Source organism: Dendropsophus ebraccatus, unplaced genomic scaffold (assembly GCF_027789765.1).
Source record: "Dendropsophus ebraccatus isolate aDenEbr1 unplaced genomic scaffold, aDenEbr1.pat pat_scaffold_762_ctg1, whole genome shotgun sequence".
Lineage (NCBI taxonomy): Eukaryota > Metazoa > Chordata > Amphibia > Anura > Hylidae > Dendropsophus > Dendropsophus ebraccatus.
This window is the reverse complement of record NW_027210361.1, coordinates 62,224-71,250: the sequence shown is the minus strand read 5'-3', so window position 1 is coordinate 71,250 and position 9,027 is coordinate 62,224. Positions and strand designations below refer to the sequence as shown.

The 9,027-nt window shown below is 39.5% G+C and overlaps 1 pseudogene; it reads right to left on the bottom strand.

Moving 5' to 3' along the window:
- Positions 1-5,267: 5,267 nt before the first annotated feature.
- LOC138779817 (protein INSYN2B-like) lies at positions 5,268-8,503 on the bottom strand (annotated as a pseudogene).
- Between the last annotated feature and the right edge of the window lie 524 nt (positions 8,504-9,027).

Here is a 9,027-nt window from a genome sequence, read left to right as displayed (position 1 = left end):
TAGGTGACCACAAAATAGGAATTTGTTTCTTTAAGGAAACCTGTCACACGGTGTGCCAGGGTAGAGCCCGCCCGACCCCCCGGTGGAGCCCTGGATACTTATTCTTTCCTGGAAGTCCCGCTCCTGGACCCGGTCCCTGGTGCTGTGGTCCTTTTTTTTTGAACCACTGATTCCCACACACAGTGCTGGTATACTACCGGCCAGGCATAAGGCACTGGAGGCAGGCCTGCCGGCCCTCTGTGTGACAAACCCCCCTTCCCTTTGTGACGTGGCTCCATTAGAACCAATGGGGTCGCATCACAGAGAGGAGATCGTCACACTGGGGGCTGGCGGGCTCATCTCCAGTGCTTCATGCCTGGCCGGTGCTTGGCAAAAGATGGGTGCTCTGCACAGGAATCAGGCACCCGGTCTGTTCATATAGTATAGAAAACGAAAAAGCGATGTACATAGTGATACATTCAGTTTAAAGGCCAGAATAAAGGTCTTTTTAGACCTTACAATCTTTGGCACTCGTTTTCATTGCCTTTAGAAGCCACAATAAATTGAGTGGCCAGGCCGCAGGAATGATCCCTGCATCATTTATGCGGCCCTGTTCAAATAGAAAGGTATGTGGCTCTTAGCGAAACATTTTGTACAAAAAGGTGCCATCAGCCAAGGATCGGGTGTATTCCCACTCCTCCGTTGATCACTGTCACGTTCACATGGCCCAGTTATCAACCGAAGCAGTTTTTTCTAGCAATACTCCTGGATGATAATTGGCCCATGTAAAATGGAGCACTCTATGCCGTTAATAACAGTAGTGCTCTATTGGTAATGGACATAGTAGTAAAATTGAAAAAAAAAAAAAAAGCAGTCAAGACTACAAGATAATATAAAAACTTTTTTTTTAATACTACCTATCGATTTTTTTTAATAGCACGTAATTAGAAGATATGCATGAATCAACCACCACCCAGAGTAATCTCTGGCATGCAGAGGGTTAATGCTAGAACACAGGCAGCTCTTTATGCTCATTATAATTATCTCTAGTCTAATTACATAAGCTGCAGTGAGTGATCCTATGAGTTATTACTGGAGTGAATGTGGCTCTCGACGATATTTACAGTTCTTTTTTAGACTGCAATTTTGTTTGCAGAACATTTACAAGCACACAGACATTTTCCCGACTAGGCTTAATATAGGACCCATAACAGGCGCTCGTGCAGTCTATTGAAATGTAACCTCACAGCGATTTCCTAGCGTAGCCGAGATTTGTAAACACTTCACATCCAGCCTCTACCATTGGCCAAAGCTGTTTCTGCTTCCTAATTATTTCCCTAACGTAGATAAAATAGCCTCGTCATTAAAGGAGAAAGCTTCAGACAGCCTATCACTGTGTGTATCGCCCTACATAAAGGGGAACAAATATCTGTCATGTAGTCTCACTCCATTATAACAAAAGTTTTCATAATACATTATGTTCATTCTCATGTGTAAGCCTGACAGATAAAGAATTCACAAAGATAAGGAACATCAAACGCATTTCAGAGTATGGAAGAATAAACAAGATTATTGTGTCTGGGTAGCTCAGCAGGCAGCTATATGTATTAGTTTGTAGTTAACAAATGTAGCTTTGCATGAACTGCATTTATATAATTTTATTCAGAATCTGGGATTATTTATTATCTGTCGCATGCTGTGTTGAGCAGCAAATTCACAGAAGCAGCAGAAAATCTGCAGAGTTTTTAATGTTTTAATCATTTTCAAGATCTTCATTGTAGCTTTATAGCTACTCAGATTTTTGGATTTTTTATAATAACTATTATGCTTAAAATAGAGCAGACGATACGTAGTTTTATATTACAGAGGTGGGGATCTGGCATATGCTGGTGTAACTTTAGAGAGTCTTGAGATCAAATTGGTTGTGATGAAGAGAATGGTAGGAAATGTATCAGGGGTCTTAGTTAAGGGAACTAATCAGTAAAAAAAATGTCTCTATTGCTAGGGAAAAGTGCTGATGCATCACCCAGTACACTTCCCAGACATGTTCCTATACCCTGCGTCCCTGCCTGGTATAATGTGAAACTCACGCATTGTATGTAAATCAGCCCCAACTAGTCCTATAAGTGGTGTCTCGCTCTCAGGTAGTCACTGTCTCCTGGGCTTTACAGCACTATAATCTCTCACTATAAACACTCCTCTGTGAGGTCATCCCTGACCATGAACAACAATAAAAACACTTAAAACATGATAACTGTATCCTGCTTGCATCCAAGACAGGATTCTCCACATTAACCTTTAGCCCTATTGCACAACATACAGTAGATGATAAGACCTTGCACATGCTGGTATATTTTTCTTTACCAGCTTCTATTTTTTTTCTTTTTTTTTTGTATGCATACCACATTATTTATTATGAAAAAGAACAACAAGTCCCAGCAGCACCAGAAAAAATAAATAGGTGGGTGCTAGTCTCACCGAACTGGACCCAAGCACGTCTTTCAATCCAAAAAAGCAATATGGAGGCAACACATCCAAAAACTTTGCTTTAATTCACACCAGTGCAACGTTTCGGCTGATAGTGTATTCTTTCTTAAGCAGTGTAGCCGGCTACACTATGAGCCAAACGTTGCACTCTTGTGAATTAAAGCAAGGTTTTTTGGACGTGCTGCCTCCATATTGCTTTTTGCATTATTTATTATTCTTTCTCATTTCAGTGAGTTATTTATGCTGTGCAATAGGGTTAAGGGTTAATGAGAAGTATCCAGTCTTGAATACAAGCAGGATACAGTCATCATGTTTTTATGTCGAATATTCTGCTCCTTTACACTTTTTGTATAGGTAATTTTTGATGTACAACCTTGTATGCATAGAACGTTATATGACATCAACTGCCATCATGGCAATACCCCTGTAAAGTAGTCCATCAGTTATATGCCATGCCATATGCCATGCACCAATAGCAGTCTGCCTCCTTATGTCTCTATTTTCATACAAAGAGATTGATAAAAGTATAATGTAAATTGTGTGATCTGAGTAGCTCAGTGTTACCACACATGCCTATAGAAATATTGCTCTGAAATGAGAAAAGATGGAGAAATCTTTTTAGACATGGCATCTTTTCAAACAGGCATCCGGGCACCACAGTTGTGGATAAAACTTGAATTAGATGACATAAAGGCCACGTACAGATTTCTTGCAGGTTATCATTGTGGATTCCGCACTGAAATTGGTAACAAAGTATAATACCATGTACATAAATGGGGGGTTTAGAGTACATAGCAGACTTGGCAAAATCCATGGTGTAAAACTCTAAAAGACATGTTGATATGTGGCAGATTAGTTGCAGAATTTTCTATGGCTGGAAATGTTTAATGCAGCAAGGTCAGCTCTTTTTACAAATCCCATTCAGATGTATGTAATGACATTTCAGATCAGCAGAGCATAAAACTTCACACTTCTCTCTGATCTGCTTCAGTGATCATTCACTTTTACTGATATGGCTCTATTCACATCTTGTTATGTGAAGACAGTTGGCGTATGTGCTGAGAGGGCTTCTGGTACCTATGCACACTGTAGCTGTGGATCTTCATTTACCTGATGGAAGCAATAAAATTCTTTCTTTTCTTAAGTATGGCAACCTTTGTTGTCTCTGTAGGATTTTTTGTGTGAAGTTTTGTTTTACTTTAGTTAGCCATATCAGATATATATATCTGATATGGCTTATATCTGATATATCTATATATATATCAGATATTGAAAACTCTCGCACGTAATACATATATTGCAGCAAATATTTCAAATATAGAAAACACTGGCTGGACAAATGTCAGAAGTCTAGAACCCCGATGCATCTAGACATTTCTTCCTGGTGCCTACAGTGACTATGTGGTATAAGGACTCTGCATTCCTGTGGAACTTATCTCTTCCAGTAGCCATCAATCTGATCTCTGTGGCAGTGAGGTTGTCATGGCTGGGGTTGGCCAATCAGCAGTCCCGGTGTCCAGTTCCTTGGGTAATTCAGGAATAACACAAGGAAAGTGTCTTATTGTAATCTTTCATGGTTTACTGCTATTGGGTTTTGGTGTGGTCTCCTGCTTGCTGACTTCAATTATTTGGGTCCATGCTTTTCTGGCCAATAACCTGTATACCTGATCTGTATGCTGGTATTCACTTGCCTTCTGTATTTGTTTATCCATGTCCTCCTGGTTCAGATGCAGACTGAGTAACTACTTCCTGTCCTAGGCCCTTTTGATTCTGAAGATGCAACCTGGGTCAACCTGGCTTTCCAGCAGGCTCTGACAAATACCTTGCGAGTATCTTAGATCCTGGTAACCGGAGTGGTTTTCAGATATCGGTAACGTCTTCTAGGTTCATTCTGTTATCATTCATCCCAAGACCCTAGATATCATTAGATTTGAGTTGTTGTACATTGGTGTACATGGGAGTTATCTGGCTATTGAAAAAAAATACAGTTGCCTGTAGTGCTTTAACATATTGACCAGATATCTTCAGTATCATGTCCACCCTGATATTCCATGATTTGACAGAACTGTCTATGCAGGCAATGCACATGCTGCAATCCAAAGAACTATATATGCACTGACAAATGCAAAAAAATTAAGTTTCAGTATCTAAAAGCTATATTCTAAAAGAGAATTTATATAAGAAGCCCTAGCGTCTGCTGCACCCAGAGCACATCAGAATGGGTGGCACAGCCTGTGCTGCATCTATCGGAGTTATCTATTTTTGTAGACAAAGTAACTATCTGTAACAAAGCTGCGTGACTTGTGGTTCATCGGAAAAGACACCACAAGCCATAAACAAAAGATATTTGTAAGCATCAGTGACTCTGTTAATGATTGAATTACAAGAGCTGCGAACAAGGAAGGGTGGTCACAACCTAGCTGGCATTACTGTGATAGGAATAATAATGTCACTAATTGGCAGAATGCTAATTTGTTAGAACAGAAACAAGGCAGACTACATTGTAATTACAGTGAAAGGTCACCGTCTAGAACTCCGACTATCCTGCTCCCATGGCAAAATTCTAATTAGCCTTCTGGTATTATCATAATTGTCTTACAATTGCTTCGCCTATAAACTTGTCTGCTGTATAGATGGTGACAGAGTATAGGAGTAGATGCAGTAACTCAACTGAGAGTTGTCACTAGTAGCAGTGGATTAAAACGAAGCCGATAGAATACGCAGGACCGTCCAAGATGAATATACAGTATGTAAAATAACGATAAAACACATAATAGCGATCACATTGAATAATACACTACCTGTAAATAATACATGCCGTGCTCTGACAAGTGCTACAGTTGTTCAGGTCTTGTCCAGTTCGGTAGAAGATGCGTCTGTAAAATAAAGCCAAAAATGAAAATTAATGTTCAATATAATTATTAATTTTTTTGTGCATAAAAGTCACATGATCATGTAAGGGTCATGTTGGTCAGTATTAGGCTATATTCATACAGCCTGATCAATATTTTGCCCCAAAAGACGTTGTGTGAAGATATTCTTACACATAAGCTAATTCCTATTTAAGTAATAAGGCTGAATTGCGTGAAAAAGGAAAGAAGCAACCATTTTTACTTTCCTAGTTTTCCTTATAGTAAACTTATGGTAAGGATCCGTAACATGGTGCCCAAAGCAATGACATTGTCAGTAAGAAAACAATAGTGACATTGATGAACCCATTGCATCTAAAAATATAGCAAAAGGGACAGCACCCTTATCGCAGACAGGAGAATGATGTATTCATGCCAAAATCTTGTGCATACAAAAATGTGATGTTTCAGGCCTATAGGCTTCAGAAAGGACCAAGCTGGATGTCACTGGTTTTCCAAGCACAAGATTTTGGCATGAAAAGGAAGGTGTTGTTTCTTCTGAATAGGATAAGGGGTTAACATAAAAACATGAATGAACAAACTACACAGTAGACTGTTCATAGAGAGAATGAAACCTGCCTGCGAGGACTTACAATCTATATTACAGAGAATGGCCATTAGGAAAACTTCTTTGGGATCAGTTAATGTGTATGACAGCAGCCTGAAACATCACAATGAGCTTTAGTCTGACAGGCTTGTCACAGTTTGTTCACTGAATGCTTGGCAAATGTGTTGTAGGGAAAAATGTATCTAAAAAGTCATTGCAGCACTCCATCAAGATGTATATTAGCATGGTGATTATTCATAAAAATGTTTACAAACTTTAAGAACTTTTTTCAGGCATGCTTAAAAAAAGTCCTTTAGGAAAATAAAATGTCACCTTCTGGGCGATTTAAAGGAAAATAACACTTTAAAATACTTCTTGATGAAGTGTTGGGTAAAGTATATAGTAACAAACAGTGCAGTGAACCAGGTACAGATGCGCTCAGCTGTGTGCCTCTATCTAGTGGTCTGAAAAGCCATCTAGCCATCTGAAAAACAACTTCTGAAAACTTTTGACAACTCTCTACATAGTGATACTCTTTTTTTTTTCCTGACAAATAAGAAAGGCTACTGCGTGTGCACAGGACCCTTAGACCCCGTTCCCACTGAGCAAAACTAGCGGAATTCCGCGGCGGACTTGTCCGCCACGGAATGCCGTTAGCCTCCCGCTCATAATGGGAGTCTAATGAACATGTTCATTCTTCAGCGCGGACAGAGCAGGAGTGCGCACCCCCCATAGACTCCCATTATGAGCGGGAGGCTAACGGCATTCCGCGGCGGACAATTCTGCCGCAGAATTCCGCTAGTTTTGCTCAGTGGAATGGGGCCTTATAGTGGTCATTCTATAGGGAGGGAACGCCAAGTTGGAGCAACAGCTGTTGTGTGTGCCTCTGTTATCTATATATTGGTGTCACCTTTCACTGTATTCCTGTCTGTGTTGATAAGGAGGGCACTGCTGGCATCTGAACTGTGCAGAACAGGAAGTCTCAGTTTAGTTTTAGGCCCAGTGGGCAGAAGGGAAACTGCAAGATTACAGGATTATTTTAAAATGCAGAATGTAAAATTGAAAATTTAAACAATAGATAATTTCTGATAACACATTATTTGAAAAACTGTAACGTACCCTTCACTAAACGCTCTGGCTTTTCCAAGTCTTGGATCACATTCAACAGGATCTTAATCTTCTCTTTGTTTGACTGTAAGGATTCCTCTACGGTATGTAGTTTACCTTGTAGAGAACAGAATTGCCCATGTGGTTTGTGTCCCGGATTTGTCAGTTTGCTGTCATTGCTTGCCCCTTTATGTATACCAGTCTTTGGCAGTCTAGACGTGCTTGCGTCTGTGCAACCAGTGGTCTCTGTAGTGTTTTTCCGTGATCCAGTTATGTCAGTTTCTTTAGCTCGTATTCATCAACATTTGTAAATGATGTCAGCTCATGACTGTTATTAGGTGAGGAGCAGAATCGTGAAGTTTTTCTAATTTGTCAGTCTGCTGTGTTCTGAGTGGAAGCAGTATGATAGATTGCTGTTAAAAGATGGAGATAAAGTTAAAATTCTTTTACATTCAAGGTTTGTTTTTTTTGGTAACAACTCCTTTTGTTTTGCTTTGTCACATGTGTTGACCGGTTCCTCACATACATGTGAAGATTGTAGGATGTTTAAGCTGCTTTTTAAAGAACATTCAACAGGAACCTCAGAAGATTTATACATTTGTAGATCAGTAGCTGACTTTTCTGTCTCTTCTGATGCCACCTTGACAGGGTTTTCTAATACTTGGGTGGAGACATTGGCCTGTTCAAGCATTTCAACAAACCGAAGTCCTGAGCAGTCACTTATAGGTCCATTACTTTGTGCTTTAGATACAGTGTGTAATAGTGGAGATCTTCTAACCTGTTTTAAGCTCTCCTCAAATTGGTCGCTTAGCCTAAGATTAGATAGTTGTGTAGCTATGTCATCATCGGATAGTTCTCCATTAACCTGGGCACAGCTAGATTCTCGGGACAGTATGCCTTTAGACCTAGATGCTGTTGATTTTTTTGCCTTAAAGTTTGGAAACTGTTCCCTGAGACTAGGAGATGTCTGTATAGCAATATTTTGAAGTCCTTTCTGTGACTGAGGATAAGCAAGCAAACACATGGGTCTGGTGGGGATTTCTCTGATTTTCCATTGACTAGTAAGATGTTATCACACGGCTTTGTTTCTGATCCCACAAAGTCTGGTGCCTCGTGGCTTGTGCTGTCCTCCTTGAATCTGACTTGCTGGGATTTGTTCTTACGGTGATTGTTTGTTTTGTAGGATCGGAGGTGTCGAAACTTTTTCGTTTAAGGAGCACAGGGCGAACTTTCATTGTTTGTTGTTCCATTGAGTCGCAGGGTACGTCTGGTAGTGAACTCGCTTCTTTGCGACCCATCGCAGTAGGTCACTGAAGTTGGAAACTCTGTCCTGTGTTAATAACGTCCTTAGAATGATCATTGGAAGCGCCCATTGTTGAACTAATTTTCTTCTGTATTTCCAGACAAAGCCTTGTAATGATTTTGATTTTCTCATATAAACTACACTGATGTTATTTGTTTTCGCAGCATAAAAATGAATCCTCAGTTAAAGTATAGGTTTAGCTAATAATAGCTTTGTTTTCAGGTTTTATGCAGATACTTTCTAAGGTGTGATGATTGTAAATCCCTTAGTAATGCTGATTTCTGTTTGTCTCTTTGCATTATTTGTTCTCAATTACATGACTGTGATGTTGACTTATTTTCTACACATTCATTGTAATCCTTTAGAATCACCATGTTTATTGAAAAATACACTTCATATGAATTTCTAAAATGTCTTCCTTGGGTCCAATCCCTTTGTATTAACACTTTGTTGAATGTTTACCATGATTAAAACCCATCCTTTGAGAGCATTCTGCGCAGATGATATAATCCTTTGGTAGAGTGATCTAAGTCACTAATAGTCATGTAGCAAAGGTAGAACTTTGTTGCTTCACAGTTCAGTGTTTCATTAGGAGGATATGTCCTAAAATACAAAGTAGAACTTTGTTATATCTTGTCCATTTAAAGGAAAAACATCGCTACAATGCATTACTACAAACTTTTTTTTCAGAAGGT